The sequence below is a fragment of the Balaenoptera physalus genome (genome assembly GCF_965194825.1).
Source record: "Balaenoptera physalus genome assembly, chromosome: 2".
Taxonomy (NCBI): Eukaryota; Metazoa; Chordata; class Mammalia; order Artiodactyla; family Balaenopteridae; genus Balaenoptera; species Balaenoptera physalus.
The window spans coordinates 67,038,747-67,050,744 of record NC_138883.1 but is presented as its reverse complement, the minus strand read 5'-3'; the positions used below and the strand labels follow the sequence as shown (position 1 = coordinate 67,050,744).

The 11,998-nt window shown below is 42.3% G+C and overlaps 1 protein-coding gene and 1 pseudogene across 4 annotated transcripts in view; both read left to right on the top strand.

The window, feature by feature from the left end:
- The window catches only part of NUBPL (NUBP iron-sulfur cluster assembly factor, mitochondrial), a 329,428-nt gene that overhangs the window by 3,982 nt on the left and 313,448 nt on the right, over window positions 1–11,998 (top strand). The window lies entirely within an intron of this gene.
- On the top strand, window positions 59–5,116 carry LOC309656044 (ATM interactor pseudogene; annotated as a pseudogene). The gene has a single exon. The product of its transcript is annotated as an ATM interactor pseudogene (transcript).

Genomic DNA, 11,998 nt, shown 5'->3' with positions numbered 1-11,998 from the left:
CGTTTCTGTGCGAGGGCTTTCTCCAGTTGCAGAGAGTGGGGGCCACTCTTCAATCGCGGTGCGCGGGCCTCTCACTATCGCGGCCTCTCTTGTTGCGGAGAACAGGCTCCAGACGCGCAGGCTCAGTAATTGTGGCTCACGGGCCTAGTTGCTCCGCGGCATGTGGGATCCTCCCGGACCAGGGCTCGAACCCGTGTCCCCTGCATTAGCAGGCAGACTCTCAACCACTGCGCCACCAGGGAAGTCCTAGAATGAGCCTCTTGCCCGAGACTTTACTTGGAGGTATGTTAATCAGTAGAAATGCAACAGGAAGACATAGAGGTTTCATTTCAGGGAAGGCTTGGAAGAAATCTAGCCCCCTACTTCAAAGTTTAGAGAGGTTTTTTTTTGTTTTTTTTTCCTCAGTGCCTAAGGAGGTGATCAGTTTCTGAGAAATTAGTTCATACTAACTAAGTTGCCCATGAATTGGGATAGAACCAGAATACTAATTTATTCATTTGTAGTAAGAAATATTGCTGTGACATGGAGTGGAAATTCTCACCTAAGGCATGATCAACACGTTTTCCCCTGTGGTCAAGCAGGGTATACTAGATTATATTCAGAAGTCTCTTTACCAATTTACTATGAGAGACAGTCACTCTTCTACCAGGGTATCTGAAACCGAGGTGTGAAAGACCCAGGTGAATTCGGGCTTCAAGACACTTGGCACACCTGGCGGCCTCTGAGACGGTGGTGGCAGGGCCCGCGGCTCTGGCCTGGGGCGCCCAGGCTGGGAGGGGAGGCCCGTGGGGTCCCCCTCCCCCGAGGCCGCTGAGGGGCAGCTGGCCGGGGAGCTCATCCCTCCGTGGGTGAGCGAGCTGTCCTGGGCCGTGTGGACCAACAGCCTGTGCCCGGCGCACGGCGGTGGCAAGATCCTGCCCAACAGTCCGGTGCTCAACACGCACCTGGTCAAGAGCCACCACCTGCAGGATGGCATAGAGAATCCAACAATAGGAAAAGATCTGAAAACTGTCCTGAAATTCTACTGTTGTCCAACTGAAGGCTGCCCGAGAGGCCCTGACAGACCATGTTCTCAATTTTCTCTCAGAAAACAGCACTTTATGAAAATGCATGCGGAAAAGCAGCACAAACGTAGTTAAGTGCAGCAATTCGTATGGCACTGAGTGGGACTTGAAAACACATCCAGAGGATTGTGGCAAGACCTTCCAGTGCACGTGTGGCTGTCCCTATGCCAGAAGGACTGCATTACAGTCCCACATCTACCGAACTGGCCATGCGATCCCTGCAGAACACAGGGATCCACCTAGTAAGAAAAGGAAAATGGAAAAGTGCCTGCACAACCAGAAGTTGTCCAGTAAGACCATTGAATCACTGAGCAACCAGTCAACCCCAAGACTAGATGCTCAAGACCTAGAAACTTCAGAAATAAAGCTAGTGGCTTCTTTTGAAGACTCTTGCAGCTCTAATGCCAGAAAGCAGACTCTTCCAACACGTCCAAGGTGTCCTCAGAAGTTGCTTTTACCAAAGCCTGAAGTGCCTGTCTTTGTGCCTACAGCAGAATCCTCAGCCCAGCCTGTGGTGTTGGGTGTCAATCATCAGGGCTCTGTCTCCCCGGTTCTGTGCACTTACTGCCCTTGTCCATAGGAACCCTGATCCTCGGCCTAGATTCAGAGGCTTGCTCTCTCAAGGAGAGCCTCCCTCTTTCAAAAATTGTAAATTCTGTTGCTGTGGAGCCAATTAGCACAGGTGTTCAAGTGAACTTGGGTAAAAGTCCATCTAACTCTTTACAAGAACTAGGGAACACATGTCAAGAAAACAGCATTTCTTCAATCAATGTACAGGCAGACCTGTCTTACACCACACAACACTTTTTACTGTCTGCACAGTGGGCTAGCCCTGATTCCTCTGTATCACCTTGTTCTTAAACTGATTTGACATTTGGTTCTCAAGTTTCCCTTCCCATTAGTGTTCATACTCAAACTTTTTTGCCCAGTTCTAAGGTAATCTCATCTATAGCTGCTCAGACTGATGTATTTATAGATCCCAGTTTCCTGTCAGGTGGAATCTCTTTTGAGAGCAACTCAAACCAGTGGAATGCGAAGTCCAACAGATGATCGAGTACAGGTAGACCGAGCTGTAATGTGTGGAGACATTTTTGAGAGTGTCCATTCATCATATGATGTTTCTACAGACAAATTATAAGCAGGAGCTTAGTAGCAGAGACTGTAACTCATGGCTTGTTACCTCAGAACCACCCTAGAACTTTAAATCAAGATATTGAGAAATCTGAACCACTCATGAACTTCATTCAGCACACAGAATAGTACACTTTCTTCACAGAACACGACAGATAATCGGACCTGAACCAGGGATTTATTAAGTGATCTAGAAAACATCTTGTCAAGTAATCTGCCTGGTCAGACACTGGACAATTGTAGTCTTCGTCTGACACAAATACTGGACCTGACACCCAGCTCCCATCTGGCCCAACCCAGAATCCTGCAGTTGATTTTGATATTGAAGAGTTCTTTTCGGCCTCAAATATCCAGACTCAAACTGAAAAGAGTGAACTTAGTCCCATAACCACTGAGCCAGTCTTGGAATCGCTGGACATAGAGTCCCAAATTGACTTCTTACTTGCAGACACCTCTGCCCAGTCCTACAGTTGTAGAGGAAATTCTAACTTCTTAGGCCTTGAAATGTTTGACACGCAGACACAGAGGGACTTGAACTTCTTTTTAGACAGTAGCCCTCATCTGCCTCTGGGAAGTGTTCTGAAACACTCCAGCTTTTCTATGAGTATTGATTCATCTGACACAGAGACCCAAACTGAAAGAATCTCTGCTGCTAAACACCTACCTGCTCTAGAAAGCAAAGGTCAGTTAAGCAGTGCAGAAACACAGACCATGAATTCTGGCTTTGAAACTTTGGGGAGCTTATTCTTCAACAGCAATGAAACTCAGACAGCAATGGATGACTTTCTTCTGGCGGATTCTGCCTGGAACACAATGGAAACTCAATTCAACTCTGTTGGAACCCAGTTGTGTGCCGAACTACACCCAGTCTCCAACTTCTGAAAGTGGAGTTCACATGGGGGATGGCATTTACGGTTCCCTTCTGGATTTAGAAGATGGAGAATGGGGACAACAGTATTAACTCTATTGAATGTAGTTGATGATACAGTTACTTCGATTCTTTGAGGTTCTTTGCCTTTTGCACTTATAAACATGAAATTTGTGTAAAAACTTATGAGTGTATTATAAAGTGTAAGATGTTGATCTAAAAAAGTGATTGTGTTTTGTGTTGCCCACATTTGCCCTTTCAGTGTAGACTTCCCTTCTTTAAAAAAAAAAATGTATTTCACACCTTTAAAACCCATCTAGCCATTTAGCTGAAGCAAGCTCACCAGGACTAGTGTACAAACTTTTCAAATTTTTGAAACATTTTAGTTGACATATGACTTACTTAAATTGCACCTAAAATACTTTTGCCAGTGCTTGTTAGAAATTCCTGTTTCCTAATAATGTCTAAAGAAGTCTGATGATGCACCATCAGATTTAAACACCATCATCTTCATCTGCTTTGACATCTTACTTTTTCCTTATTTGAAGACACAAAGGAAAACTACAGCTGTCTTTAGCTTTTGAGACAATTTTCATATAGTCAATGCCATCCCTCCTCTACGTGAACTCTTACTGATACCAGCGTAAGCGTATAGTACTTTCCTCACAAGACGTGTTGCTGTAAAATTCTTGCTTAAAGAAGTAGCAGCAAGCACGTAGTGTAAATAGCGATCGTTTCAGTCTAAGTGACAGTAAGTCGCCCCAACTATGGAAACGCTGGGCTGTGGAATCATGCCTATTAGCTCATACTGGAATGTGTCCTATGAGCATCCCCCCTACTCCCTACAAAAGGCCAGGGCGGTGCTCCAGATCTCCTCCTCAAAGTGCACCCACCAGCTGAGTCCAAGTTTTGTCACTCTAATTGTTAAAAAAAATAAAGTAAGAGAAAAGGAAATTCCCCACTTAATTTCAATACTTTGCATAAGTTTGATAGGGCAAGAGTGCATCAACAACTATTTTAAAGTGAATCTTTTCATCCACCTCTCATTTTTTCCTTGAATGAGGAAACACATTGGTCTAGCAAGGATAGTATCTGTGCCTTGAGGATAACAATTACAGAATAGATCCATCTAAGATATGGTATTCTGCATTTTGTTGCTTTGTTTAGAGAGGATAGTACCAGTCTTCAAAGGAAGTGAGGTGACGACTGATTGCTTCAATAATCAAGAACATCTATGTTTTGAGATGGGTCTGTGGTCAAGTATGCTTTTGAGGTTTTCTATATTTAGGAGGTCCTGAGTTCTTGATTGCTGGCCGAATTTCAAGCAAGTAAAAATCAGTGCAGTCTGTATATTTTTCTAAGTTTACCCAAAAAAATACTCTGTTCCTTCTGTGGCACATGCTTATGCTGCTGAAGGCTAAAGCCTCAAAATAAAACCGAAGGAGGGGACTAATTCATTAAAGTATAATAAATCAGTGGTTTGCTACTAATTGCTATCCCGTAGAAGAATTGTTGGTAGTGGATAAATAATACATCCTAGGCAGATGAACTCAACCTAGTAGATAAAAGTTTGCTTTGGTTACAGTTGCCTATGAATATGGGTTTCAAAACAAACATAAAGCCTTAACTGAGAATTTCATTATGTTTTAGAGTCATCACTGCCTTAATGTTCAAACATCTATTTAAGTTCTCCTAGTAAGGAGAAATGCATGTTTGATTATGGCTTTTTGTAAATATATATGCAGTGATCTATGGCTTTAAAAAATTTTTGTGTTTCTGTGGCAATGTTTGTTAATCCAGCCAATTGAGTTATTTACAGAAAATTAAGGATGCAGTAGTTCTTCATGTACAAGTAAGAACTGTTTCCCCCCAAAAAGCTGAACCTCAGCGATTGAAGAGAAGTGAGAATTCTCAAAAAAAACCAAAAAGACACTTGGGGCTTCCCTGGTGGTCCAGTGGTTAAGACTCCACCTTCCACTGCAAGGGGCGTGGGTTCGATCCTTGGTCAGGGAAGTTCCACATGCTGGAAGGTGTGGCCAAAAAAAAAAAGACACTTGGCACATGCATTAAGACTGTGAGGAAAAAGGAAACATACATATTTAAATAAGAGTCTGAAATAAAAACTCCAAGGGCAAATGCTCCAACCATAATCATATATTGGTATTTTGTCATGGAGCCTCTTCTTACATAGGCAGAAACTGATGCCATGGTGTTAATCCTGTTGAAGCCCCTCCAATACAAAAATATGAGGCCTGGGAAAATGATAGTTCCCACCTAAGAGCTGAGTCCCTTCTTAACACAAATAGTTTGTACAACCAGGTAGGAAATGGAATTGAGTTTGGACCTTGATATTGACTGTTCTTTTGTTCAACTTGCTTTTTTAGATTCTTATTTTATTACTGTACCATTTGCTGGTGTGTTGCCTAGGTAACATAACAAAGCAAGCGCTTTTAACTGTAAGGCAATGATGCATATCTTTGGCAGTCTGTAGGGTTTCCCCAGGGCAGGCTGATAAATTATCTTGATCTTTGGGTTATTTTTCAGTTCATAGTGTTGTGATAACTTGGCAAAGCATTGCATAACCTTTTGAATATTTGTGTACTTCTGTTAGCTGTTTTGTCAAGTCAGGCCAGCCTGTTGTAAGGGCTTTTAAAAATAATTTTGACACTTGCATCCTTTGTAGAAAAAAATTGTGAAAGATTTTGAAATGGGCAAAAGAGATTTCTAGATATCTTTTTTTTTTTTTTTAATGTATTTATTTTATTTTTGGCTGTGTTGGGTCTTCGTTGCTGCGAGCAGGCTTTCTCTAGTTGCGGTGCGCGGGCTTCTCATTGTGGTGGCTTCTCGTGTTGCGGAGAACGGGCTCTAGGCATGCGGGCATCAGTAGTTGTGCCTCACAGGCTCTAGAGCGCAGGCTCAGCAGTTGTAGCACACCGGCTCAGTTGCTCTGCAGCATGTGGGATCTTCCCGAACTAGGGCTCGAACCCATGTCCCCTGCATTGGCAGGCGGACTCCCAACCACTGCACCACCAGGGAAGCCCTAGATATCTTTTTAACAGAATGCTGAAACCTGTGGGATTTACCTGGTCCTATAGGGCTATACAGGGTTTGTCTTTGACTAGACTATCTTACAACTCTGTAGAGATAAAAGTTAACTCTTTGAACACTGATATTGTCTATAAAAATGTAAAATTTGATTATTACTCTGTGGGTATTGACCGGTTTTGCCAGTTTTGCACCCATTTGTGAATTCATTTCAGCATTCCTTACCTGACTAAAAGTATATAGCACCTTGAGTAGTTCTCTCTCTCTCTCTAAACTTTAAATTTTAGAATAGATGTAGATTTACAGAAAAGTTGCAAAGATACCAGAGAGTTCCCATATACCCCTCACCCAGTTTCTTCTGTTATTAACATCTCAAATTACTATGGTATGTTTGTCACAACTAAGAAACCAGCACTGGTATATTAATTAAACTCCATACTTTTTTCAGATTTATTAGGTTTTCTCTAAATCCTTTTTCTGTATCCCATCCAGGATACCACATTACATTTAGCGGACAAGATTCCTTAGTTCATGACAGTTTCTCACACTTTCCTTGTTTTCGATGACCTTGACAGTTTTGGGTAGTACTGGTCAGGTATATTGTAGGATGCCCCTCTATTGGAATTTGATGTTTTTCTCATGATTAGAGCAGGGTTATGGGTTTTTGAGGATGACCATAGAGATGAAGTGCCCTTCTGATTACATCATATCAATGGTACATTCTGTCAACAGGTCTTATTGATGATGATGTTGACCTTAATTACCTGACTAGGGTAGTGTGTTTGCCAAGTTTCTCCACTGTAAACTTACACACAGACCCACTTCCATGATTTAGTCTTTGGAAGCAAATCACTAAACACAGCCCATACTCAAGGGGTAGGGAGTTACGATCTACCTCCTTGGCTAGGGAGTATCTGCATAAATTATTTGGAATTCTTTATTTGAGGAGATTTGAGTTCTTTTTTGAACTGGCTGTAATATATTACTGGTTTCTTCCTTGCTGAGTTAAGTATGAATGAAATAAAAATCTTTGACACATGTTGATTTTATGTTTGTATGAGAATTATGATTTTTTTCTTTTTAAAAAATTATTCTTATATCGTTCTACCAAGAAATGTGGGAATTATTTTTTATATAGTTCTTTGAAATCCATGGTTAAGTGCCATAAACAAATACATTATTTGGAAAAGAAGATATTGAAGATTATTTATAGTCAGAGAAAAAATAAGTTATTTTATCACACTGACTGTATCAGTCAGGGTCCTATCAGCAATCAAATAACACACTCTAAATAGGATAACCTGGGAAAGTTTTATTGACAAAGGCACTATGTACAAAGGTGTGGTTGTAGGGGCACCACAGTGGGTAGTGTAGTAACAGCTGAGATGTTACCATTCCCTTGACCTGAAGAGAGAAAAGGAGGGAGTCTGGAATCCAGAGGTAGAGACTTACATAGACCCTTAAGAGAAGGAATGAACCTTCTGCTAAGAAGCATAGCCAATTTTAGGTGACCCTTTAGGAAGAGAGCTAGGGAAATAAATACCTGACTGCATTTTCTACCTTCCTTCCATTTCCTGCCAGAGCTCCCCATTGCAAAAAACAGCCAATAGCTAGGAAGCCTGGGGACCTGTTGATGTCCCAGCCTCCAGGGCAGGAAGCAGGGTGGAGAATGCTTGAGTGTAGATCAGGATGGCCAGAAAAAGATATCTGGCACATTGACTGAAGAGGTTGTAAAGGCGACATTGAGGTCTCTTTTGTCATCTTTTTGTGGGAAGGTAACAGCTGAGAAGACAGAGACATAGCTGCTGTTAACATTTTTAGGGGAAATATTTAATCTCTCCAAGAGTTTACAGAGGTGAAGTTTGACTTAGTGAGTTATCAGTGTAAGATGAGTCAAGGTCCTTGACCCCTCCCCACCTTTTTTTCCAGCCATTGGGAATATGGCAAGACATCAGAGGAGAATGGTTGCTGCGATCCTAGCCTTGGTGAAAATGTCTCCTATACAGCCCAGCTTGCATGGCAGGAAGGTGTCTACGAAAAAATTAATCAGTCGGTCTAAGACAGAAATTGAAAATTTTATTTGAGCCAAATTCAAGGATTGTAACCCAGGAAGAGCATCTCAGAAAGCTCTGAGAACTGTTCCACCCATTAGAAGTCAAGGCACAGTTATATAAGTTTTTCGAAACAGAAAGCTGTACATTAAATGACACATTATTGACAGTTTATACAATCCAGATCTAAGCATCATCTCGTGGCCCCTTACAAGATGGAGAAAGAACGTCACCTTTTAAGGAGTTGTCTTGTTGATGCTAGGAGAGTGTTGCTTTTTACGGCTGAGCAGATATTTCTGCAGGTGGGGGAGGTTTGGTTGATGCATAATGCAGATACACAATGGACAGTAGCGGAGGAGAGATGAGGTCAAAGGGCAAAGAAAAATTCTTATGTTTAAATTTTTATTATCTTGTCATAAAATATGAATTTTATTTCACAAAGGGTTGGAGCCACTGCCTTCAAGGGCTCTTGTAGACTTAACTAAGAGGCATGTTAGAGGGAGCCACTATGGCCCTAAGCCCTTAGAGCTCTCTTTGTACTGTGGGGGAAGAAAATTGGAATCAGATTTGACTTGATACAGAAAAAATAATGAACGATTTTTATTGTCTTTGAGTGTTGTAACTAAGTAAAGCTCATACTGACTCCAGCAGGAAGTAAATAAATAATAGAATTTCAATAATGAATTGTTCATATACATCTAAATCTTCAGTTGCATTTGCTTGAGGTAAAAAAGGGAAAGCAGTATTATCAGATGGCAGCTCCCTGATTGTTTGCTCCTTTTGGCAAGTGAAGCAAAAGAAATACTGTAGATTCTCAGCATGCATGAGGAAGGACAATCTAAAGACCCCCACAAATAGAGAAAATTCCAACTTCAGAATTAATTAATAACTGCATTCACATATTTATCCAATTGTTTATTAATATTTATTTATCATGCCAGACACCAAGCTAGGTGTTGGAAATATATGAGGAATAAGATGCTGTTCTTATTCTCAGGGGGCTCAGAATTTAGGGGAGAGACAAGGAAAACAATAGGGAGCATTAGAAAACGATTTCTCTTTCCACCATTGTGTTCTTTCCCTCCCAATGTTGTTGAACGAACCCAAGTCCATGTGCCTGATGCACAGTGAGGCCAAACAAATGGAAACTTCAGAGTGTGGAGCAGAGAAAGATTTATTTCAAGGCCAAACAAGGAGAACAGGAAGCTCACGCTAAAAAACCCCGAAACTGCCAGATGGTTTTCAGGGAAGAGTTTTTAAAGGCAACACTGGGGGGAGTGGGGGTAGAGGCTACAGCGTGTGTGACTTTCTTCTGATTGGTTGGTGGTGAGGTGATAGGGTGGTGCTCCAGGAATCTCAATCATCAATCTTCTTGTTCTAACGAGTCTGCAGTCTCAGCATGTAGTCACCATCCTCCACTGGGCAGGAGTCTTAGTTCCTGCAGGACAACTCAAAGATATGCATCAGATTCTTATACATATCCCTTGAGGAGTAACTGGGACTCTGTTATATGGCTGAACTATTGTTTCATGACTACTTTCCTGCATTCACTCACTTCCCTAATTAGTAACTGTTTGAATCTGCTCTTTGGAACTCAGGGAAAGCCTAGGAGACTAAAACTTTTTCTACAGAAAAAGAAATAGGGGTGTGGGTGCTGAGGGGATTTTGTATCTGGGAGGACCTTGCAGGGTCCTGCTGGGTTTCACCAGTAAAAGAAGGACAGGACTTGGAAGGGGAGCCACCTGCTGGAAAGCCTGAACTAAACTGGGGTGACTGGGCTTAACTGCAGGGAAGATAAGGTCTGCAGTTTAAACAATTTGGCATAAACCGGATTTTCAGGGCCATATCACATCTAGGCAAGTTTTTTCTTAGTCACCAACTCTCTCTTCGGAATAACTCTCCGTCTCCTTTCTCTTTTATAGCAATTCCCTATACGTATTATGCTGCCTTTAGCATCTCCAAAATTTGCTCCAGGCTTGACCTACAACTCAGAAGATTCCCTTCCTCTAGGCCACAATCAAAAATCTAATATTCTAAGTACTGTGTTTAGTTGCACTCAGCTGGCGTGAAGCTGATTAAAGTAATTCCCATTAATTTGTGAATGAAACATAACCTTCTTAAAAGGTATATTTGCATTTTAATAGCAGTCCCTTAACACAAATTCATCTCTAATTGGTGGAATGTGTGAGAGTTCCTTTCTGTGGGAAGAAGAAGGAGGGGGAATAACGCCTTAATTTTCTAAGTTTAAGAGAGTTGCTACTCTTAAAGCCTCTGGATTCTCGACTCCCTGTCACGTCTCAGCACAATGCAGTTTAGCTTCTCTTTCTGAAGCTAATCACTCCGAAAAGCTTTTTAGGTTAAAGTGAATGGACCCCGTCATCTTTTGAATAACTTTTATATTTGGGGAAATTCCCACATTATGAGTAAGTATCCTTTTCCCTTCCATGTACAAATCGGAATGCAGCTCCCTAACCTCCTTTGCAGCTAGGATGCAGGCATGCCAATTAGATAGTTGCATGCAAGATTAAGCTGGGGAGTGAGCAATGTGAATAAACAGGCTCTGCATGGGACTTCCATTTTCCTGACATCGGAGTTGGTAGGGCTTTCAGGCACAGGAGGTTCAAGATCGGATGCAGAAGTGGCATTGGTGGCAGCAGCAGTTGCAGTAAAACAAAGTTGCTGGTATTTTGGGCCCAATAACAGCAGCAGCAGTAATTGGTACCATAGACTGAAATAGACAGATTCCTGACCTGGATAGTTTTATGGCCTGCGTCAGGCGTCAGGCACTGTCCCTGGAAGCTTAGCCTTGAATGTTTCTCCAGACATCCCAATAATTTTGTGAACTACTTAATATCCTCTTATAAGCCAGTTTTGGGTTAAACCAGCCAGAATGAAATCTACTGTTTGCATTCAAGAACACTAACTGATACAAGTCATCTTCAATTTCTCCCTCTCCCTTGAACCCTCAACCAACAGAATTTATAGGACAAGACTTTCCACTTTTCTCCATTCCCCTCTTCTACTTTCTTTATTCAGGCCCCATCATCTGTTACCCAGATTACTGCAACTTTGTCCCATTTGATCACTCACCTCTAGTTTGACGTGTCAGAGTGGTCTTTCTCAAATGCAAATCTAGGGATTTCCTGGTGGTGCAGTGGCTAAGACTCCGCCTGCCAATGCAGGGGACACGGGTTCGAGCTCTGGTCAGGGAAGATCCCACATGCCACGGAGCATCTATGCCCGTGTGCCACAACTACTGAGCCTGCGCTCTAGAGCCTGCGTGCCACAACTACTGAGCCCACATGCCACAACTACTGAAGCCCGTGCACCTAGAGCCCATGCTCCACAACAAGAGAAGCCACTGCAGTGAGAAGCCCACGCACCGCAACAAAGAGTAGCCCCCGCTCACTGCAACTAGAGAAAAGCCCTTGTGCAGCAACGAAGACCCAATGCAGCCAAAAATCAATCAATCAATCAATCAATTGATTTAAAAAAAATAAAATAAAATGCAAACCTAATTCTATCACTCTTTGGCTAAAGACCCTTCAGTGGCTCCCTATTGCCCTCGTGATAAAGTCTAGGATCAAGTCCAAACTCCTTAGCAGGGGCTTTTGGGATCTAGGCCTGGTTGACCTTTCCAGCTCATCTTGGCCGTGCCTGCTTCTCACATCTATTCTCCAATCATACTCTTGCTCTGTGTCAGCAGCAGTGGATCCCCTAGGATCCTATTGGAAATGTGGAATCTCAGCCTCCTGCAGATTTCCTGCATTAGAATCAGCATTTCAGCAAGATCACTAGGTGATGCTGATGAGTATCCAAGTTTGGGTAGTGCTGCTTTA